Source organism: Macaca thibetana, chromosome 5 (assembly GCF_024542745.1).
Source record: "Macaca thibetana thibetana isolate TM-01 chromosome 5, ASM2454274v1, whole genome shotgun sequence".
Taxonomy (NCBI): Eukaryota; Metazoa; Chordata; class Mammalia; order Primates; family Cercopithecidae; genus Macaca; species Macaca thibetana.
Genome location: NC_065582.1, coordinates 21,094,740 through 21,119,044, shown reverse-complemented (window position 1 = coordinate 21,119,044; position 24,305 = coordinate 21,094,740). Strand labels below are relative to the sequence as shown.

At 43.8% G+C, this 24,305-nt stretch overlaps 1 protein-coding gene across 7 annotated transcripts in view; it reads left to right on the top strand.

Annotated features, from left to right (window-relative positions):
* PALLD (palladin, cytoskeletal associated protein) overlaps positions 1-24,305 on the top strand; it is a 432,781-nt gene that overhangs the window by 336,658 nt on the left and 71,818 nt on the right. For 2 of the 7 annotated variants that reach the window (XM_050791716.1, XM_050791715.1), the window contains exon 1: positions 512-678. The exons of the other annotated variants lie outside the window; for them this stretch is intronic. The gene's annotated coding sequence lies outside the window, so the exon portion shown is untranslated. Of the gene's footprint in view, positions 1-511; positions 679-24,305 lie in introns of those variants that run through there. 7 annotated transcript variants of the gene reach the window in all.

Below are 24,305 nucleotides of genomic sequence, written 5' to 3'. Positions count from 1 at the left end.
CATGATGATTTGTGCTTTTCGATTTAATGTCACACACTCATTTTTGCACTGTACGTGAATATCCGTCCTCAGAGCTGGGACTCTCCCTCCCCACAGCCCCAGCCCAGCTCCAGCCCAGCCCCAGCCCTGCGGTTCCATTCCCTCAGGGCAGCTTCCATTCTACCGTGAGTTTCTATTGCTTTCCCCTAAAACGCTGCCCTGGAGTCGGGTTTATTGGACACTCTAGTCTGTAAAGGAAAAAACACAAACACCGGAGGAGAATCATCCTAACTTGCCGACAACATTATCTATGGGCCTAAAAAAGTTACATTCTTTCCCGTTATTAGCACTTCTCGATCGTTCCAGGAAAACCCGATTTGTAACCTGGCTGCCCCAGGAAGGGGCCTGCGACCAGAAAGATGCAAAGGGCGGGACAAGGTTACGAGTGGGTGCGGGGAAGCCTCCCTAACCTGGGGGCCGCGTCCGAGAGCTGCGAGCCACGCCTCCTCTCTCCCGGCGGCGCCGCCGGACTCTTATTTTGAAGGGCGGCGGTGAAGCCTCGGAGCCTCCTGAGTCACCCGGCCGGCGAGGTATAAAGCCCGGTACCTGCCCCGCGCCCGGCCCGCGGAGCCCGCTGCAGCTCCCGCTCGCTCCGGACGCGGAATCGGGCAGCAGCGGGAGGCGGCCGGGAGAGCCGAGGTAGGCGCGGGGAGTCGGCCCTGAGGCTGGTGGAGGAAATGTGTGAATTAAAGGGAGGGCAGCGTGCAGGGTGGGCGGCGAGTCGGGGGTGGAGGACTCGCAACAGGGTGGGGGCGGGTAGGACAAGAGACTCGTCAGCGCACTTTCCACCCGGCCAGTCCCTTCCCGAGCCCTCTCCCTCCCCCGGCCGGCGGGAGCACAGAACCCTGAAAGCGGAGCTCCAGACAGGAATGTTTGCATCATCTTGGCAGGGTCGGGGCGGGAGAAGATGCTCTGCTGCCACAGACGATCCCTCTCGCTCTCCTAACTTTTCTCTGAACACCTCGCACCCACCACCCTCGCCCCTCTCTTCATCTTGGCCACGCTCACCGAGGGGTCAGACCTAGGGTGGGAGGGCAGAGAAAGCGGGGCTGGCAGAGACGGGGGTGAGGGCCGGGAGGGGCGATGACATCATTCCCTGGCAGCTGGCGGGGAGGGGGTGGGGACGGAGGGGTCCCCCCGACCTGACCCGAGCCCTCCCCTTCTCAAGTCCATCCTCCTTTCTTTGGGATGGTTCGCCCCACCTGGGCGCCATTCAAAGAAAGTTTGCGCGTAACTCGGGGATCCTTTCCCCGGCCGGGTGCTGTGCCCGGCCCGCAGTCGGTGTTTCTTCCGGGCCTGGGGGCTGCGTGGAGCCCGCGGCTCAGTCCCCGCAGTCCCAGGCCGTGGCCGCTGCTTTGTTCACGCCGGGCGCGGGCCGAACTCGAACCTCAGCTGCAGCGCTGGCAGCGCGCACCGGCCACGCGTGGGTTCCAGGCCACGGCCGAGCCAAAAAGGGAGGGTCCCCTGAGCTGCCAGGCTGGCCCTCCCCGGGCCTGGGTACGCTCCCAAAGCTGGAGCGCAGGGCTCTGGGCCGGCCCCGCCCCGGGGCTGGGGGCTTCCCGCGCGTTTGTCTCATTTTAACTTTTGGGGGCAGCTGTGTCCCGAATGGTGAGTGGTCCAGACTCCAGAAAGGAGTTTGCTCGCTTGAGCCCGGATTGAGGCTTGGGACCTTTGCTCTCTTGCTGGGGACGGAAGGGGGCGCGCTGGGCAGGAGAGGGGGCGTCTCAGTCGGGTCTCCCTGGGCTCGGGCATCTTCCCACCCTGCGGAGCCGGGTCTTGCGCTGCACGCCCCGAACAGGCCCGGGCACACCGAGCCCCGTTACTGGTCTTCAGGCGAAATTCCAGGACGGGTGTGCATTCATCAACCTGGGAGCCCGAGATGACTGGGAGCCTAGGAGCCCGAGATGATTGAATCTACATTTTGATGTGTAATCACAGAGAAACTAGCCCGAGAAAAGGACAGAGGGACGGACCCAAGTTTCAGAGGCATGGAATAATATGATCCCTGGTTCATAAGCCTTGAAAAGCTCCCCTGCTCCAGGTTAAGGAATGGTGTCACCAGCCTTGGCTGTGAGGATAGTTTCTTGATTTGTGTTATGCAGGCTCCTGTCAGGAATGTCTGCTTAACTCCCACTACCTAAGGAAAAGATAGCCAGAGAACTGGCCAGGGATCTGGGTTTGGATTGCTTCTAGAGCTCACAATACAAAGATAGCATCTTTCTTTTTTTTTTTTTTTTTTTTTTTTTTAACATCCCCCTGAAACAATTTTTTTCCCCTTAGGACTTGGCAGACTTTGATTTAGATAAGAGGTTTGAGTTAATTTGATTTTCCCTGTGTCTGTTTAGATCAATGGATATAGGAGATAGTTTGAAGCTAATGTACCCCTATGCCTTAGTGTGAATGTAAGATTTATAACTTGAGAGAGGCAGTTAATAGCACATTCTTGAACCATAAACATATGAGATAGACAAGAGCAAGATAATAAACGGTTTTTCCCCTAATCCCTAAGCTTTACTTATTTTTTTTTTTTTTTTTTTTTTTTACTGATTCTTGTACTTTGTTTTTAGAAAAAGGAGTGGGATTGGTTTCCCAGTAACCACATCCATTAAGAAACTGGGCATGTACAGCAAGTAGCAAAATATGCCAACATCCAAACCATCTCTGGCTATGTGAAAACTTGGTGCCCTGTGTGAGGAGCATGGGGGATGGCTGGAAATAATGTAGCTTTATTTTTATTGTGATTGTTGGAATTCATGAATCATAAAATTCTGATAGCTGGGATGGCATGGTAGCTCACCTGCTTTAAATAATGTAGTAACTACAGGCCCAGCCTGTCCCAGGTGAGGACCATTGACTTAGTAAACAATAAACAGATGTCCTACTCATAGCAGCCTTGGTATTGCTTCAGTAGATCCTTATGAGCTCTAGATAGTTTTCAGTTGACTCTTAATACTTTTAAAGGTAACAATAGGCTGGGCGTGGTGGCTCACACCTGTAATCCCAGCACTTTGGGAGGCCGAGGTGGGCGGATCACGAGGTCAGGAGTTCGAGACCAGCCTGACCAGCGTGGGGAAACCTCGTCTCCACTAAAAATACAAAAATTAGCCAGGCACGTGTGCCAGGATTATAGGTGTGTGCCTATAATCCCAGCTACTCAGGAGGCTGAGGCAGGAGAATCACTTGAACCCAGCAGGTGGAGGTTGCAGTGAACTAAGATTACACCACTGCACTCCAGCCTGGGTGTCAGAGCGAGACTCCATCTCAAAACAAACAAAAACAAACAAAAATTAAATGTCACCACCTTGCATTGTACTTGATCTTCAGAATTTTACTCTATTGTCTTAAGCCTTTAAAACTTTGCTCATGAGCTATATTATTTAGACTACCTTTGAGGGTAGTTGCATTTTTCCAAAATATTATTTTCCCTAGGTTACAGTAAACCTTTGACTCTGTTAAATTTGAAGCAACTAATTATTCCTGAAACATATAAAGCATTTCCTGGCAATGTTCATGGAGTCCATACTGCTCAAGGTGCTAAAGTCATTATTTCAAGGGGAAATTATTAGCGTGTTCCAACAGTTCTTAATTGTCCAAACAATTGTTGATTTCCCCCCTTTCCAGATTTCTTTCACAATAATTGGGAACTATAAAAAGATGTATTCGACATTTTCTTTTGTGTATATTTTCCACTTAAACAATTTTGTATCAAAACGTATGGTACTTTTTCAGCACTTATTTCAGGAGATCCAGAGAAACACTGAGTAATCACAATTCACTATGCTTCAAAAATTGCCTCCCTTTCAGTATCTTGCCAAGTAATCTTCTTCAAGTAAATGGGGAAAGTAGACACTAACCATATACTTTTTAAAAATAATACATTAAAAGAGCACTAAAGTGTTCTTTGAAAGTGCTCCTGGTACTATATACATATTGACTCATTCCAGCAATGTTCTTTTAAGATACAATACAAGAATTGGAACTCGACCAGATTTGAGAGAAAGATGTAGAGAAGGTGAAGATTTGTTCCAGGGCCATACAGAGAGGAAACTGAGACACTCATTTCTGCTTAGTTCTGTCTTCCAGGTTTTAGCCCTAGATCTCTGAGATTGCACTAATTTGAGGGATTTTTTTTTTTTTTTTTAAAGAAAACAGGGAAGGTCTGTTATCAAATTTTAAGAGAGGATAAAGAATTAGAGATGGTAGATGAGAAATGTTTCATCCAAAGAGTCTTTTGTTTGTTTTGTTGTTTTTTTGAGACATAGTCTCGCTCTGTCACCCAGGCTGGAGTGCAGTGATGTGATCTGGGTTCACTGCAGCCTCTGCCTCCCAAGTTCAAGCGATTCTCGTGCCTCAGCCTGCCAAGTAGCTGGGATTACAGGCATGGGCCACTGTGCCTGGCTTGAAGACTTTTAATGAATAGAAAACAGTGGCCCATTCTTATAGAAAAGACATGGAGATAAAATGAAATAAGGAGAGCCTGAGGTGTCAGGGAAGGAGACAGAGCATTTTGAAACTGGTGGCAGATACAGTTCTCTGCCCAACTCCATGGGCTACTTAGGGCATAGATTTCTTCCTGCACAGTTAATCTTAGCTGCCTTACTGGTTATGTGCTTTAGGGTTGGCCGTAATTGGTAACATAAGCCATTCCAGTTAGGTGAGCCTCTCTTCCTTGTGTATTTTGGATAATGACTCCGAGGAAACAAGCTGGAAATGTGGGATGGTTAGCTAATGTCAGTGCCGAGTCTCCGTGCTCAATGCGCGTTAGCCCAACTGCCAAAGCTCCGCCGCTATGGTAAGTCAAGATGGTGATTTTCAGTTTGGCAGAGACTGTTGGAAGGCGTAATGGCTTATTTGATGGAAAAGATTTCCTGCGGTGGGAGAAGCTGCCATTTGCAGACAAGGTGTGTCAGCCAGAAGAAATGAGCAATAACCGTTTTCTGGTTTCTACTGGCAAAAGCTTTGTATTTTTTTTTTTTATATAGAAGTGTTAAAAATAGATTCATAAGAAAAATTCATAAGATTCATACGAAACCAAGTAAAGGGTACAGACACTGAAATTTCACCAGTGAAGGGGAGAGAAGAGAGCCAACCTTTGTTGAATAGTCATTACTAACCAGGTGCTTCCGTTCTCACAAAATGGTGTGAGGTAGGCCCGCCACATTAGAGAACCGGGATCAGGCAAACAAATGAAGTACTGCTGGAGCGCCGCGCAGGAGACTCTTAAGCTTGGTGTTACCATCGATGACATTCGGATGCCTTTGCGAGGCTGTCAAACCTACTGTGAAGTAGGCGGCCCTCAGCTTTCAGATGGGTTGTGTTCTGATTGTGAGTTTATAAAAACTCACTGCTGGGAACCCTGAACATGCTTTTTCACTGAAACTGTGTCACATTTAGTGGTTGGTTTCCCAGGCCAGCCCAGAAATCATAGCTGAAGTATTCTGTCTTATTAATAGTACCACAGAACCAAGCCACTATATATAACATGGTTTTTGTGGGAAAATGCACTCAGAGCTCCAACTTGAGTTTTTTAAGGTTTTTAGTTCCAGTTACAATGGCAAAAGGGACTCCACCTTCTCTCTTTTTCCATTTGAGCCCTGGAGGGAAAATAAAGGTACACAGAGATACATTTCCTTTGATACTTCCTTATGCTAACAGAGACCCCACCCTGGACTGCAGAGCGATGGGGAGGGGGGATCCTGGCAGTAGCTGGCTTTTTGGCAACAGAGAGGGAAGAGAGGAGGAGGAAGAGGGCACAGGTAGCAGAAGAAGTGAGGTCTAGATGTCATCACCTATGGGACCAATTCTGGATGGCTTATCAATATGAGCTACAGGCTGACTGACATCATTTCCTTACTAAACATCATTTTTACTGAGAACCTAGTAACCTAGACCTAGACATTAATGTTACTTAGTTGTATGTTCAGTATTTTTTAAGTGAAGGTTAGATTTTAAATAGTCTTCAGTAATAGAAGGAAAGCACATATGTAGACATCTTATTTTTCTTTTTCATGCCAGTCTATTGAATGCCCAAAGCAGCACCTATCAGTAACTGAATAGACTCAAGGTAAACCTGGATGCTAATGAATATAAAATTCAAATTAATCATAGAATAGATACTGTTTGTTGAGTACTTCAAACCAGAAAATGTGCTAAAATGTTGAACACATTTTATGTCATTCAGTCCTCACCACAATCCCACGTAGTGAGTACTGTCAGCACTCCCATCTTAGAAATGATGAAAGTGAGATTTTAAGAGAATAATTTGTCGAGATCACACAGATCAGAAATGGCAAGTCTGGGACCTCATTAATTCAACAAATATTTTTGGAGCAAGTCCTGTGGCCCAGCCTCTGTGTTAGACTCTGGGAGTAAAGCAGTGAATGAAATGGACAAATAATGCCGAAATCTTTGCCCTCGTGGAGCTTATATGCCAGTGGAAAGAGACAAACCATAAGCAAAACAAACTAAACAGCTAGTGCCTCAGATGGAGTTATGTGCTATGCGGAAAAATAGATGTAGGGAGCATGAGGAATGCCAGTTTGGGTCGCGATTCAGGGAAATAGAGAATACGGGCTGAAGGGTGGCTGTGAGTCAACAAAATCATCAGTCCAGGAGTACATGCGCTATTGTTTCTCGCAGCAACCCATTTTATGTTTAACACTAAATGTTGAGTACATGTCACCCTCATCAGTCACTGCTTCTACTGCAGCAAGTGACTGGGGAGGTATCCAAGAATGACTGGTGAAGGGCTTGACCTTTTCTATCCCATGGTCAGGAAAGATAAGGACAGTTGCTGGAGGGATGTCCTAGAGCGGCTGGGGTTTGGTGCACAAGCAGAGGGCTTGACCTTAGCCAAGAGCGCAGAGCTGATTCTCCTGTATCACTGGAAAACAGGCGGAATCTGGGGGTACAGATGAGGGCTGGGTAGAAGGAACAATGGAAGCTTGGGGAAGTTCTGTTTCTTCAGTTTTCTCAGTGGAATGGGGAGCCAGGGTCGGGGAGGGAGTGTGGGGCGGGGGGTGCAGTTTGAGGAGAGACATGTGAAACAGTCACCTGGCAGAAAGGGAGCCTGAAGTTAGCTGGTGAAGTGTACACTCAGGATCTGCCCATGGTCAAATTCTGACTATTAACGTCCTTCCACAGTATATTGTAGATCAGAATTCTCTAGTTCACTTCTTGAGGAGAGAGATTATCTTCTAACTCCTTTTTTTGCTGTGTCATTTACTTGGAGCAGAGTCCTGCACTTACTACGTGTATGTTTAATGCTTGTTGAGTGACTGCGATAGGAAAACTACACACTTGTCCAGAAATTTCATTTAAACTTTTCATCCTGATTGTCACATTGTTCTCTCCCTTCTCTGAAATGCTCTGATGTTCACAGTTCCCAAAACAGCAATTACTGTTAATTACTTCACTGAGTTAATCTCATTCCCATAACGGATTAAGTTTTAGACTAAGAAAGATTTATTTATTTTTTTATTTATTTTTGAGAGAGGGACTCACTGCCTTCACCCAGGCTGGAGTGCAGTGGCATGATCATGGCTCGCTGCAGCCCTGACATCCTGGGCTCAAGCGATCCTCCCACCTCAGCCTCCCAAATAGCTGGGGCTACAGGCATGTGCCACCATGCCTGGCTAATTTTTTGTATTTTTAATAGAGATGAGGTCTTGCCATGTTGCTCAGGCTGATCTTCAACTTTTGAGCTCAAGTGATCTGCCCTCCTCAGCCTCCCAAAGTGCTGGCATTATAGGTGTGAGCCACAGCGACTGGCTAAAAAAAAAATTTTTTTTTTTTTTTTTTTTTTTGAGACGGAGTCTTGCTCTGTCACCCAGGCTGGAGTGCAGTGGCGTGACCTTGGCTCACTGCAAGCTCCACCTCCCGGGTTCACGCCATTCTCCTGCCTCAGCCTCCCGAGTAGCTGGGACTATAGGCGCCCGCCACCACGCCTGGCTAATTTTTTGTATTTTTAGCAGAGATGGGGGTTTCGCCATGTTAGCCAGGATGGTCTCGATCTCCTGGCCTCGTGATCTGCCCACCTTGGCCTCCCAAAGTGCTGGGATTACAGGCGTGAGCCACCGTGCCTGGCCTAAAAATTCTTAATTGTATACTCTTTTGTAATATTGAATGGGGACCACCTAAGTCAAGCCTCATTCCCATCATATGGTGCCCCCATTAGGGGCGGTGAAGAAGCCTCCTATATCTGTTTCATGACTCCTTCTTGGCTGGCACACTGTTGTGGGCGCTCGGTAGGTAGTCAGTGCGAAATGGGAAAACCACTTGTGGTTAGAATACCATGGGAAATAAATATTGGTGATCTCAGCTGAGTGAGTGGCAAAGGAACTGATGAAGCAGGTGGATTCCAAGACTAGTTAGGAGAGGGAATTGACTGCACGTGGTGTTGGTGGAATGGCAGGGGTAAGGGAAGGGCATACATCAGAGGTTACTCCCAGGGCTCTACCAGACCCTGGGTAGATAGAGCCGCCGTTTACAGAGGTAAGGAGAGTTTAGTTTTGGACATTCCAAGTGGAGATGTCCAGGACACAATTATATACCTAGGCTGCCATTCTGGGAGGAGAACTGAGTGGGAGACCATGATTTGGGAATTATCACCACAGATGGTAATTAAAGCCTTGGGAGAGGATGACTTTGCCCGCAAAGAGAGCATAAAGTGAGAAAAGTGGGCTCTCGGTGTTTCAAGGTTGATTAAAGACCCTGTCATTTGACTAGGCTCTGCTATTTGCAAAATCTGCCCAGGGACAGAATATTGAAGTAAATAAAGCATATTCCAGTAAAACCACAAATAGATTTATTCAAAACTTGAGTTAGAAAAACTTGTGGTTTTTCTTGGTAAAGCCTCATTTTCCATTTATCTTCATAACTATAAATGGATGTATTTGTGTGGAAGATGTAGATTTTTTTAAAAATCTATTTTTAGCTCTATGAAGAGACAAAATGAATCCAAATGTATTCCATACTTCTCTCACATTGCACCATTTTGTTATGTAACAGAGAACGTTTGAGTACGTACTGTCCACACCAGCAACTATAAATCTGTCCTGGCAAGTGACTGTAAGATACCCAGGAGCAAGCGATAAGGAGCTCGCCTCTCCAGGGAGAAGCTTTTATTTGCAAGAGAGAGTGATACACAAGAACTTGCAAATATCTTTGAAGGGCAGAAGAAATCAGCTAGGGCTAAGAAGGCAGCTGTCCAAGTTCATGATTCCTTGGCCCTTCTTTCTACACAACCACCACGAGTTGTCAGTTTGCAAACGTGGAAAAGTATACCATTTTCATATGAGTTCATCTCCCGCTTTTCCAGAGCTACTCAGCAGCGTGTTGGATGCTTAGTGAAACGACCAGAGGTGTGAAGCTGCCAGACCTTTACCCAGATCAACTTCTTTGACTCAGGGTACAAATGAACAACATAGTCTGACAACTCACCTAAAAAACTTATTTGGAATGATTTTATGTTGAGAGACGTTTTAAAGGCTAAATTTAGATTCATGAAAACATATCAAGGTCGAGATATGTGAAAGGCAGTGCTGTATGGGAGGGTCAAGTTCCATTCATTTAAAAATACCAGGACATTTGCTGCTGTTCAGTAGGGGAGTTGGGTAGGGTAGATATCCTCACCTCCTCACCTCCACTAGACAGATTTTTTTTTTTTTTTTTTTTTTTTGAGACCAAGTTTCGCTCTGTCACCCAGGCTGGAGTGCAATGGCATAATCTTGGCTCACTGCAACCTCTGCCTCCCAGGTTCAAGCAATTCTTCTGCCTCAGACTCTTGAGTAGCTGGGATTACAGGTGTGTGTCACCACGCCTGGCTAATTTTTGTATTTTTAGTAGAGATGGGGTTTCACCATGTTGGTCAGGCTGGTCTCGAACTCCTGACCTCATGATCCTCCCGCCTCCGCCTCCCAAAGTGCTGAGATTACAGGTGTGAGCCACCGTGCCCCACTATACAAATTTTTAAGAATTAACATGTAAAAAGGTTGGGACTTTCCCAAGGTGAGTTGTTGGACCTGGATCTCCTGAGGCCAACTGTGTTTTTCGTTTCAGCACAGCAAGCATCCTTTGAGATGCGGAGTGATGTTACCACTTGAAAATGTGCAGCAAGGGCAACTGCAGAATTTTCCAAAAGCTTAAGCACAGATGGCAAATCTGGCAAAGTCAAATTGAGAACACTGACTGCATGTTCAGGAGGAAAGTTTTTAAGGGTAAATGCTTAAAATCCTGAAGACCCGTTTATTTGGGAAAGCAATTCCAATGGAAAAGTGCGGTTGGGTTACTGAGGGAACCACACAGTGGCAGTTTCTACAACTTGGCCAGCTGCCCTGGGCTGGCAGTTGAGAAAATGCAGCGGTGGTGTTGAGTAGACACTTCAGCCACAGAGTGACAGTCGCTGTGTTCTAGGCACCATCTGTCTGCTCCTTCTGTGGCTCTGTAATGTCTGAGCTCCTGGGTGAGCTCCATGTAGCCTCTACAACTCTGCTTGGAGCTCAGTTTTCCTATGTGTTTATTTTTATTTTTGTCTACTTATTAAGTTAAATGCAAATCTGAAAATGAAAGAATAGTCACCTTGGACTCCTGAATGTTTGCCCAATGTCATTTGGCTCCCGTTGTTTCCTGTCACCATCGCAGTCTACTGAAATCTCTAGGATATATTTCAGAATTACTCTGATGGTGAAAGATTTCCTATCCTATGTAGTCCAACAATTGTTGGTTTATTATGTGAAAAGTAAAGCAAGCATGTAGCATTTACAGAGCAATCCACCTCCACTGTTAATACTGTCATTTGAAGAGTTAGCAGGGAATGTGATAGAGACTGAATATCTTGCCACAAAGCTTGGCTGTGCAGTTGCTCTGCTGTGAATCCCGGGTCTGACTTCCCTCTTTATATGTGGCTTTTGGATTTTCTTCTCACCTTGAGGTAATCTGCTCCTCCTTTCATTCACCGTGCTTTTAGGTTTGGTTTCAGATACAGCCTCCCTTTTGCTACACTCTTCAAAGTTAAAAAAAGAAAAACGACTTCACATTTACTGGTGATGGGCATTCAATTGAAATTACAAACCGGGAAAACATGACATTCCAGCTCACGGCAGTCTGATTAAAGGTGAAACTCTTATGAAACCACAGGATCTGACTGAACATATGGGTCATCTTCTGGCAAACTTAACAGACACCTGGTGTTTTCCGTGGCCATCCAGAAATCTGCATCCTGGTATAGGTATCATGAGTTAATGATGGACTCAAGTGTAGAAATGTGTCTGGGACTTGCAGGCCTCTTGCTTTGTGATTCTTTTATTTTCTGAACTGGCTGAGAAAATGGCTGTCACTCTAAGTCTATCTTCTGATGGGCTGGTAACTCTCATTCAGGCCATTCACAGCCAGCGGCCTTTCCCCAGACAACCTACATTGCCTTGAGTCTTCTCTTAAAAAGACTAGAGAAGTGCTACTTTCTTCTCAGCCTTGCTGTCCCTGCCATGTAAGGAGGTACTTAAAAGGCATTCCCATCCAATTCTCTCTCTCTCTGCTCCATCTTCTCTCCATGCTCTCTTGGAGTATTTGGTTAAAATATTTAAGTTGATGACTTTATGGAATATGATTCCCTGGTTTTGGAGAAATAAAAAGATGAATCTTAGACATCAGTAAGTGCCACATTCTAGTTCAAATTATAAGCCTGTGCATAATCAGTAAAACTACATTAGAAATAAAAGCTTCTCAAAAATCCCAAGTACTCATTACCCAAAAAATGATGATAGACGGGGGTCCCACAAATGTGTAGCTGTGTATATGTCATGGTATACGAAAGCCAGGGAAATACATAGTGCCACCTAACCTAACCAGCTTTTAAGCATAATTACTGTGGTTTTGTCGGAAAGGAATTCTAAATGCAGGAAGGTTTGCCATTATTGGGCCACAGAACATAAAAGACTTCCCTGCAAACTTCTTGGAAATGTTTATGCTAATTTATATTTCAGGAGATAATACCCACTGGATATACTCTAATTTGGGAAACATGGGATGATTAATGAATTGGTACAACCTCTAGACCAGGGAAACAGAAGAAAGTTTGGCTTGCAAAATCACAGGTTCCACCTGGTCAGCAGCTTATGTTCTTCGTTTAGCTCAAGTTAGGAAAGTTTACCTAGTTAAAAAAGAGCATTTTAAATTTACATTTGACATTTAATGATTTCAGAGAGTTCTTGGGCATCAGGATAAACAAATTCAGTGTAGCACATATGTAGTATAAGTCATAGTTGCAGCCCATTATCCCAGTTAATAACGATGCTACAATCAAAGTTTTCCCATTGTGGTTTTGATTTGCATAGTAGTAAATGCTCTTGCTATTTTCATAGGCAAGGAGAGCCCACGCATGCACTAGAGGCTTTCCATATTAGGCTTTTTGGAGACGTAGGCATGGTGGTGATCGCATGGGGTGTTTGAGGAAATGGAGACTACTTGAATGCAAAGGCTTCTGTGGGGCAAGCAGAGTAAAGAATCCAGTCAAATGATGTCAGCCAAGGGTGGCAAGCCCATGCCCGAAAACCTGGCAGCAGCTCACCCATACCAAGCCACCTGAGACATTTCCTGGGATGGAAACAATGTTACGGAAATTGAACTTCCCTGCCAAATTTACCACACCTCGCCAAAGCATGGGCACCTCTCTTATTCATGGGTGCCTCAAGAGTAATTACAGCTTTATAGCACATCTAGTAAGAACTTTAGCGAAAGTGAAAAGGAGTCGGTAACCTTGAATTTTAGCAAACTGGAGGAGGAAGATGTGGACGTCCTTCCCTCACGCATTAACAAGGATGCTGTTAGGCTGTCTGTCTACTGTGAATCCCTGCTTAGGAGGAAAGTCATCTATCTGGTTGTGCAACTCTCAAAGAGCTTTGACAGTTTGTTTTTTGTTTGTTTTTATTTGGGTGCAATTTTTCTAGAAAACTATAACCTGTAAAAAATTAAAAACCATGATCGAGTGTGCCTAGAAGTAAAGACTACACTTGACTGGCCTTTTTCTACCCAAGTCCAAGCGAACTGCCTTACCCATTTAGTCGATACATATTCAGTGATGCTGGTTATTTACAAAGCGTTTTATCTACATTCTGTATTAATTCTCAACAGTCCTGTGAGATCACTGTTTATCCTTGTTAATACACATCTATGCACACAGAGAAGTGGGGAATCCCACAAGCCTTGAGAATTTCAAGAATTTGTGAATTTCAGAATGGTTGAGCAGCTCAGAGCTTTTCTAACACTGAACTTTTCTCTCTCCAAGTCCCAGTCACTCCTCAAAAACTGCCATCAGCGCAAGACCCTATGATTTCTGTGGTATTCTAATTTTATCTGAGATTTATTAGAATATATGAGGTGAAAAAAAGTTGTGCAACAGGAAATTGGACTATGGCATCCCACAGTATATCTTCCCCGCCAACTTCCTAATAAAGGATGAACTCCAAATATTAAAAAGTTATTAAGACATGCTTGAAAGTCTTTCCAAATGCTTTAAAAAGCTAGCAGACACATCCAGTATCATTTATTCAGCAGACATGTCCTGAGTTAGTTCTGTGCTCAGCGTTCTGCCGAGTAAGTAGGACACTGACCAGGCCATCACGGGTTAGGCTTGGAAGGGAGGGGCCCGGATGCAGAATGAATTGATTAGTTCTGTGGGTGAAACAGATTCAGTGTCCTCGGAGGAGGGACTGACCAGCTCTGCCTGGGGGAGTAAGGAGAAGTTTCAGGAGAGAACCAAGACCTGAGAGTGGAGAGTTTGATAGAAGGCTGAAGCTGGGTAGAGAAGCTGGAGGGGGAGGGGTGTGTGTCTGGAGGATGGCAGGTGACTGGTGTGGCTGGAGAGGCACCGGAGTGAGGAGGTGAGGGAGGCTCTACCAGCTGTGGAAGGCCTTGCTTGCCACACCCAAAGTGCCATGGAAAACATGAAAATGTGCTTTCTATCAAGGGATACAGTCATACATTGATCGAAGTATTTCCTACCTGTCCTTGGAGAAATCTAGATCATTGGAGAAATCATTCTAGATCCTTTAAAGAATTTTAGGACCCTTACTAACACCTTTCTTCTTTTCCAATAGCATCTTCTGTCTTAGATAATAGTCGGCCCTCTGGATCCCTGGGTTCCACATTCATGGATTTAACCAACCACAGATCAAAAATATTTGGAAAAACAAAAACAATAATACAACAATAGAAATAATATGAGTAAAAAAGCAGTATAGCATGACAGCTATTTATATAGCCTTTACATTGTATTAGGTATTATAAGTAATCTAGAGATGATTTAAAGTATACAGGAGGATGTATGTAGGTTATGTGCAAATGGTAGGACATTTTTTTAAAATCAGGGACTTGAGCATCTGTGGATTTTGGTATCCAAAGGGTTCCTGGAACCAGTCCCCCTCAAATACTGAGGGACCACTGTACTCACGTGACAGGTTGTTAGAGTTTATGAGACTCCTAAATCATAAAACATTTTGTAAAAAAGAAGATTTATTCATACAAAGAACTCAGCTAGTCAAGACTAAGAAAGTACTGGTAGGAAGTAAAGCCACGGTTTTAAATAATAAGGTAACAAATGCTTCCCAAGGGCTTGAAAGTCGTTTGTCTTAAGCAGCACTTTTGCCAATTGTTATGCCCCTGATTTATTTGGCAAGCCCCCTTTTTAGTTGTTAGTGAAAATCTCAGAGGTATCACAGATTTCAAATTAATATGGTCTCAATCAGTGAGGCTTCCTCTTGCAATAATCTGAGATAGTAAGTAGCTGTTCTAGGATACCTCTTTTTCCTACTCTTCTGTCCCTTACTGAATGTCATTTCATTACCAAGTCCTCTTCTCTAATAGGCATTCAACCATGCATTTATAAGTATTAAGTTGTCCATTTGCTCAACCCTACACCCACTGCACTCTTTACTATTTTCATTCTTATGTAAAAGATCTAGAACAGAAAGTAGATTGGAAGTGTTATACAGATCCACTACATACGGTCAAGGAGAAGTCTCAAGTTTTCTCATGTTTCCTTTTATAACTTGGATAACTGAGAGTTAAATATGTCCGTTTGATATGGGTAGTTTAAGCAGCTATAGGTACTTGGTGATTAATGTTAATCTAACACCTTAAATAACATATAAGGAATCAATTTCAACACTAATAAACATCTGGTCAACAAAGAGTTCCCTTTATAAGATGAGCAAGGCATGGAATTATTTGCAGTTGCCTTAAATGAATTTTAAACACCCGTTATGCGAGGGAGTGTAGGTATGGTCTGTAAGAGGAACTCCAGGAAGCCCACGTGGGATTTTGCAGTTTCCTCTTTACAGGTGGCCTGTTAAAGAGCCTGCATGTCATGGTAGTGAGATGTAACAGAAAAGCTATATTAATTCAGGTGACTGATTACCATTCAAATACATGTAAATCACAGTCTACCCAGAGGAAGATAGGAGTCCTCTAACTACAGGCTTATTCCAGAGAATTAAAGGGCTTTTTGAAAAGCCAAGGCTCTCAAAGTGTGGGTATGGTGCCCACACCGGTGGTGTCAGCATCACCATCACTGGGTACATGTCCATGGCATCCAGCAGGTACCAGGATATCCATTTCTTACCCACTACTAGAAATAAGCAATTCATTTATGGTTAGCAATATTACCCTGCATGAAAAAATGTTAATTTGACAATGTTAAGACCAAAGCAAAACAGAGAGTTTTGATACTTGCTAAAAAAGAAAAGGCTTGAAATTAGTGGACTGGTTGAAAGGGGACTGGAGTTCAGAGCTGCTCCCATCTTCCATTCCAGCTTTTAAGGCTTCTTAATTGAATTGGAAGCTCAGGTGAATAAAGAAAAAGATCATCTACTCTTTCCTCTGTTTCCAGATAAAGTCCTAAGAACTATTTTGAGGGCAATTTATACCCATTAAAATGTCAAATTCATATATCCTTTGACCCAATAATCTCATTTCTAGACATGTTTCCCACAGAAAACTTGAAACAAGTATACAGTACAAGTTAGTTGTACAGGAAGCTTTATTGCTACACTATTTGCACTAATGAGTACTTGAAGAGAGCATGTCTATCATTAATAAAGAATGGTTTGTACTTTGGAATATACTATGAGGCATTCAAAAGCATGAAATAAATCTTCATGTACCAACATGGAAGGATACCCATAGGATGTCGTTGAAAGATAAAAGATCACTGAGGGAGAATGTGCTTATGCTTGATCCAACTTTGTGAACAAAAACCCAAACATGTAAACATATGGGTGTTATAAGTATTTATATTTGTATAGTAAAGGTTCTGGAAAGATAGCACCAAAATATTATTGGTGTTTTGCCCTGTGGAGTGGAATTGTATGAGGATTGGTGGTTATGGGGGAAATTCTTTACATTTACTTTATTATTGTACTACTTTCACTTTATTTTTTAATTAATATTTTATCTTTAGTTTTTGTGGGTACATAGTAGGTGTGTATGGGTACATGAGCTATTTGGATATGGACATGCAATGCGTTATAATCACATCAGGGTAAATGGGGTGTCCATCACCTCAAGCACTTATCCTTTGTATTACAAATAATCCAGTTATACTCTTTTATACTTTCTGATACTTTAATTTCTCACAATGAATATTCCTTTTGTGAAAAAAGGAAGAAACTAAGTCCCAGGCATATGAAGAGAGAACTAATTAGCTGTAGAACTAATTCTGACACTCTATTTCCCAATCAGTGTTATTCAGAATTATTTTTCACTTCCCTGTAATAGTTACTCAATTTTAGAGCCAGAATTTAGCCTAATCTACTCATTGATAACTCTAAGAAAACTAAACCCAGGGCGGCTAAGTTCCTGGAGAGTGGCCCTCAGGTGGTGACTGAGGACTGAGTAAGCCGCCTCCGGCAACCCTACCCCTACCCCTGCCCCGCACCCCACCCCTCAACCCCCCACCCCCGCCCCGTCCCATCCCCCCTCTGCCCGTCCCACCCCACCCCACCCCACCCCACCCCACCCCACCCCTGGGCAAAGTGAAAGTGAACCAAACTGAGAGGAACTCCACTGACCCTTCTGCTTACTCAGCAGATGGGAGCCAACCACTTTGTTTTGTCTTGGGGCCTGTCCTTGATGGCTTCTAAGACTAAAAATCAAAGCTGTAAATTTGTGTAATTTAGAGACTGAAGGTACTAATCGTTGCTGTCAGTGACTGGAAACCAGGCCTATTGAGCAAGAGCCATTGTTCAGTGCCTGTCAGCCCAGAGAGTGTGCGGGATACACTGGACATCTTAGACACAGATCTAGTTGGTGGTGGTCTGTGGTTTTTCTCCTAAAAGAAGGCTTCTCACACCACCCCTGATGAGAAAACAATTCGAGGAAAATGTAGGCACACTCAGTACATGAAGGGAGACACTATTAAAAGCAAAAGGAGAATAATTGTCAAACTTAGAACTATGCTAATTTGAATTCTGAGCTCTAAAACTGGTAGAATTCAAACCCTAAATGTAGAATGTACTAGTATTCTATGCCTTAAACAGTTGAAAGGAAAGGCTTACATTGGCAAAATGTATTTCACACCGAATAATGATCCTAAATCAGTCTTTTGCAACATAATAAGATGCAGCTTTTTAAGTATACTTTATTTCTAGACTTTACCAATCTCAAAGGCTACTCGGAGCTCTTATTTCAGAAATAATTTCAAGATGTTCATTCTCTACAGTTTTGTAGTATGATTAACTTTGAAGTCCACTGCAGAGACAAATGAACTTTCCCCAAAATGCAACACAAGAGCGCTAATTACAGTCAGTAAAGATGAGAGGGGGCTATTTTGCAGCTCTTCCTGCAGGCTGTGAGAATTTTTTTCGTTAAAGCAGGATATACTGATTCAGTCCTTACCATGAGAGCCACTCCCATCGGAACATAAATTAGTCTTAGTGTATTTCAAGTTCTCACACATGTTCACATTCCAACTGGGTACAACAGTTGACTTTTGTCTTTAACTTTCCTTGGCAAACTGATAGCATCAGAGGAAGAGATAAGCTGCCCCTTAGGGAGTTGATTGTAAAGGGTTCCAGACGTCTGCACGCCCCTGGTGCAAGCACCGGCTTTCTTTTAAAGACTCAGGGTTATGTTATGTGTTGGGATGTTTTGTTGTTTGCTTTTTGAAGAAGCCAGATCCGATTTTTGTCATTGTATAAACTCCAGTAGGAGAAGAGGGATATGTTTTTAAGGTGATCTCTAGAATGCTCTGGCTGACTTCGCTGCCGAAGAAAAAGGAGAAAGGAAGACACAGTGTATATTTTGGCACTTCAACTTCTGTAGTAACAATGCATTCATTCACAAATCTGGAGAGAACTGAATGTCTGCTTTTTAAAGTCTGAATTGAATTATCGACTAGATTTTGAGACCCTGAGAAGATTTTCAATCCAAACCATACTTAATATTCACGTTTTATCGTTTTCACATCGATGGAAAGTGAAAGGAAATTTAAATTCTTGATAGCCAGGTTTGACATTAGACTTTCACATTTATAACCTCACTTAAACTTTACAAGAAATCTCATTACAGGTATTATTATCCCCATTTTTTAAAGCAAAAAACACCCGTGGAGAGAAAAACTAACTGGCACTATTGAGATTCATACCACATGTGTCTGGCTGCATCAGGGGGCTCATAAAGAATTCAGAGCCAGCCCCCAGCTTCTCTTCCCCATTCCCTCTTCTCACCCCCAAGCTACCTCCATTAAAACAGATGCCAGGCTATATTTATTCTGTTTTATTATGTATACTTACAAATGCATTTGCTAATCTTTGGTGTCATAAAATACAATGAATAAACTCCTATCCAGTTTTTCAGGTATTTCCTTAATTTTTAAAGCAATAAACTCCTTTAATCCTCCCTTGTACTCAATACTAAGAAATGAAAGATCTGACTTTAAGCAGGGAAAGTTTTGTCTTAACATATAGCCAGGAAACCTCATTGGCCTAGGTCCTGAAATGTAAGTCATCTGCCAGACCAAGTGTGGGCTTAGCTCGCGAGGCCTCAGCCCTCCCGCTCCTGTGTGAAAGGCCTTTCTTCTGCAACCTGGCTCCTGGAACGAGTGAATCCTCTCCCTTCAGTCCCTACTCTCCACCAAGGATTTAAAAGATAAGAGGGAAACATTCCCCTGACTCTAAAATGGTTTGTTTTTCATACGGTATGTCCAGGCCTACACTACTAAAATCCCTCATAGAAGTCCTCTAAAAGATAACGATTATTCACATTGCAAACCTGTTTGAAAAGCCTGGAAAAATGCAGTATACTGTCGGGAAAATCAGTCTCCTTTTCTCACTCATATAATTTCTAAGTCTGTCGTTTCTTTTCTTTTTTTTTTTTTTTTTTTTTTGAGACGGAGTTTCACTCTTGTTGCCCAGGCTGGAGTGCAATGGTGCAATCTTGGTTCACCACAACCTCCGCCTCCCAGGTTCAAGCGATTCTCCTGCCTCAGCCTCCTGAGTAGCTGGGATTACAGGCATGCACCACCACACCTGGCTAATTTTTGTATTTTCAGTAGAGACAAGGTTTCTCCATGTTGGTAAGGCTGGTTTGAGCTCCTGACCTCAGGTGGTCCGCCCGCCTCAGGCTCCCAAAATGCTAGGATTACAGGCGTAAGCCACCTCGCCCGGCCTAGATCTGTCCTTTCTAATATGCTGTCCTAGTTTTAGGTAGTAAGTAGCTGAGTATTATACAAAATAAGCACTTTTTACTGCTGCTTAGCATGTGTCCGTGAACACTAGCTCAGTACCTGGCATTCCATGGACAGGCAAGAAAAGCTTGCTGAATGAATTAATCTGGCCCAAGTGTGACTGAGAGGCCAGAGGAGGTCAGTGGGTGCCGTCTCCCAGGCCAGCAGCACATGCACAGCTTCCTACAGTCTCCCTCCTTGTCTTTGTCTCAGTTACATCCTCTTCCCTTCTTCCCGTGTGTCTCTAACCTGCCAATTGCACCAACACTTATACTCTCTGCCGCAGAGCCTGTGGACCCACAGTCTGGCTTGCTTTTAATTTCTCCATCTCCAAAGTATGTCTCTCCTCCATACCCCCATAAATTAAAAGTGACTTAAATATATAAAATGGAAGAGAGAGGCAGGATACAACTGTTCGATAACTTAATAGTACAACTGACCAGTCTCTTGTAGATTTTTTGCATTCATTCCAAACCTGTTTTTTGTTTCGTTTTGTTTTTGAGATGGAGTCTGGCTCTTTCACCCAGGCTAGAGTGCAATGGCGCGATCTAGGCTCACTGCAACTTCCGCCTCCTGGGTTCAAGCGATTCTTGTGCTTCAGCCTCCCTAGTAGCTGGGATTACAGGCGAGCACCACCTCGCCCAGCTAATTTTTGTATTTTCAGTAGAGACGGGATTTCACCAAACTGGCCAGGCTGGTCTCGAACTCCTGACCTCAAGTGATCCACCCTCCTTGGCCTCCCAAAGTGCTAGGATTACAGGCATGAGCCACCGTGCTTGGCTGATACCTGTTTCTATTAAAAGACTTATACCTTGGAACTTTAATAAGTAATTTATTAAAGAACCATTAATATTAGACATTAAAATAATTATGACTCTCTTAGCCCTATTTGATAAGCATATAGGTGACATTACACTAAATACTGTCCCTGTCTACCAGAATAATCTAATGTTGAAGCAGTCCACTGCATTTCAGGTCTCCTGGAAATGTGCTGAGATCTCCTGGAAAATGGAGGCAACAACTTGCTGTTAAGGGCAGAAAAAAAAAAAGGAGGCTAAGACGCAAGGTCCTCTGAAGCTTCTGCCAGCTCTCTCACCAGAACCTAACTCTTGATACCAGTGGAGTGAATCTGGAAGTCTCCTGCCTTTCTGAGTGAGCTGGAGACACAGACACTACCTGGACAGGCTGGAGAAATGAGGGACTTAAAGCGTAGCACACCCCTTGCCCCATGCCACCTGACTAGAAATGCCTGCCAAAGGTATATGGACATGCAAGGCTGCACAGATGTAAAGCTCAATATATTAAACTAGATAGCAAAGAAATATACACCAAACCCAGCAATACAAAGCACCCTGCTTTCGTGCAGTTAAACTTCTTCTGTTTTAGGCCACATGGTACTTGCTGGCTTCATGTGGCTTCATGAAGGCAAGTGCTGTGTCTGTTTGATCACTACTAAATTTCTGGCACCCAACATGTAGTAAAAGCTCAATCAGTATTTGTTAAATTCACTGAGAGGGCTGGGCAAGAAGGTAGAATGAAAAGAAAAGAAAAAACAAAAAACACAAGCCTGGGCAACATAGACTGTCTCTTCAAAACTTAGCCAGGTGCGGTAACACACCTGTAGTGCCAGCTACTCAGAAGGCTGAGGCAGGAGGATTGCTTGAGCCCAGGAAGTCAAGGCTGCAGTGAGCCGTGACTATGCCATTGCACACTCCAGCCTGGGCAACAGAGTGAGACCCTGTCTCAAAAAGAAAGAACCATCCCCAAAGTTAGTAGTGCTTACAAGAGTGTAGTTGCTCTTTAAGTTTGACTTTTTGGTTATTTTGCAAGAGGTATTATTTGCCTTAAGCTGTGGTAATTAGATTTATTCTGCTTTTGTGGGCTTTTAGATGAGTTAATCGGCTACAATTTCTCTTAATTCCCTCTAATGCTTTCTAGGTGTGGATATCAAGAAACCTATATGATGTGTTTAGAATATTTTATGTTTGACAGATATCAGTGAGTAGCAGACTTTGCACTGGAATTGCCCTTTTCCCTGCCTCAGTTGTTTTTGGTAATATTAACTGTTTATTTACTGTTAAACTTTACCAAAAAATGTCAAGTTTACTTTTTAGGACTAATAAATTAGTTTTCATAATTTTAGCCATTTGGGAAAAACAGAAGAAACCACATTGCAATGTAAAGGGAGAAAAGTCATTATTGACAGGAAATCGATAGGAAAATTATTGATAGGAAAATGAGAAGTGAGATAGCAACATCTGAGAGGACTTTATATATGAGCATCTCACATAGTTACTTTTTCTTTTAGCCAGCATAATTACTAGCTTTTCCCATGTGTGTACAGAATTTTTTTTCCTTAGAAATTTTGGCCTTAAAAGTCAAATACAGGTTAGTTTACAGATGACCAATGGTCCCTCTAGAGGAAGTCCACAGAAGCTCTCAGATGCTCTCTAGACCAGCCTTTACTCACTCCTCTCTCAGCACCCTGCCTGCCAGCTTGCATTTTACCAAAGCTAGAAAAGACCCTCAAGGGCCTGGGTGCCTGGAATTACTAGAGACCAGATAAAAGACATGTAGGGAATGCTGGTGTGGCAGATGCTGTGAAAAAATGTGCCACAACGTTTGAGGGCAGGAAACTGAAAGACCTCGTGTGGTTTGGAGGCCTGAGGAAAGAGCCTCAGGAAGTGATGTTTGACCTGACATCTGAAGGCTAAATGGGAGACAGAGACAGGTGTGCAGTCAGGAGGAATCGCACGTTGAAGGGAAGGGCTGAGACTCTGAGAATGGGGGTGGGAGGGAGAAAAGAAGAGGCTACAGGGGGCACCCAGGCCTGGCGGGCCAGGTGAAGGAATTTGGAGTTGATCCCAAGAGCAAGCGAAAGCCACTGGGGACAGGGAAGTCAAGAGTCACAGGATTCCATGTGCGTTTTGAAACTGGCTGGCTGCATGGAAGGGAACAGTGTGTGGGAGAAGCGCAGGAGAGGGAAAGGCAGGACTCGTGGTGGTTGAGATGAGGCCGATGGGGACAGGCAGGCCTGACTCCTACGGTTCTGACTTGTGAAACAGGATTATCAGGGATGGTGCCACCGACCAAAGAAGAGAGGATTCCAGTAACAACTAAGCACTGTTCTCTTTTAATCTCGGCAACAGCCCTACTCTGTGGGTTCTATTATTACCCCATTACATAGATGAGAAAACAGAGGTGCCAAAAGATTAAATGGTCTGGAATCACCAGTAAGTGTTCAGTAAATGTTCGCTGCTGCTGCCTCTGTACTCATGGAGTCGTTCATTCATTCATGGACTGTACGCTGTATCTAAGACAATACATTGTTGAACAGAATAGATGTGAACTCTGCTCTTGAGCAAGACTGGTAGTAACTGCAATAAACAAGCAATTATCTTGCTTGGACAAGTTGGTCAGGGATGGTAGGACGGTCTAGGTTTCTTAGACTGGAATGTTAGAATTCTAACTCTTGCGTAAATCTTGGATGGATATACAGAGGAAAAATACGCATTATTGACAAAGCCAAAAAAATGTTTCCCAGATGTTCTCTGAGGTTCCACAGGCATCCCCAATGAGTTAGGTCAGAAGTAGGCCTTATGCCGATTTTATAGGTGGGAGGCTGAAGATGCAAGAAGAGAACAGCAATGCAGCCGTGCCAAGGTCTCAAAGGGCAAGGATTCCTGGTGCCGCTGCTCCTGCTGTCCAGCAGGTTCAGCTGCCTTTGGGCCCACAAAGGTAGGAAATGGTAGGAAATGGCCCACATCTGACTGCCTCTGTACAGGTCAAATCACAGCTCCCTGTTCTTACTATATATAGTAACGACCTTACATAAGAGTGCTATTAAAAAGGACGACAGAGAGGAAAAGAGAATGCCAGCTGAATTTTTTCCACTAAAGCTCATTTTTAACAGATGTGTTTTCTCTGTTTCCACAATGACAGTGTACCAGGAGACTGTTCCCCAGCTCAGAAGGGAAGCAACCTAGGTACTTATAGAACTGTAATTGGGTCCGTCTGTGCTGAGCACAACAATAAAATTACTTGTACTTCCCTTTTATTTAATGTTACTCTCCTCATCAGTTCCCATTTTCCTGATATTTGTGGGAAGGAGGCCATGAAGAAGGATGAAAACACTGTAAAAATAATTTAAACTTGACAATATATTTGGGATAATGCTGAAAAGGAGTGTTCCTTTTTTTTTTTTTGGAGACGGAGTCTCACTCTGTTGCCAGGCTGGAGTACAGTGGCGAGATCTCGGCTCACTGCAACCTTCACCTCTGGGGTTCAAGCAATTCTCCTGCCTCAGCCTCCCATGTAGCTAAGATTACAGGCGCATGCCATCACGCCCAGCTAATTTTTATATTTTTAGTAGAGACAAGGTTTCACCATGTTGGCCAGGATGGTCTCGATCTCTTGACCTCATGATCCACCCACCTCAGCCTCCCAAAGTGCTGGGATTACAGGTGTGAGCCACCTCACCCGGCCTGAAAAGGAATGTTCTAAGTTCAGCAAAATGAGTGATTAACATGTAAGTGGTCGGTCTATCTTA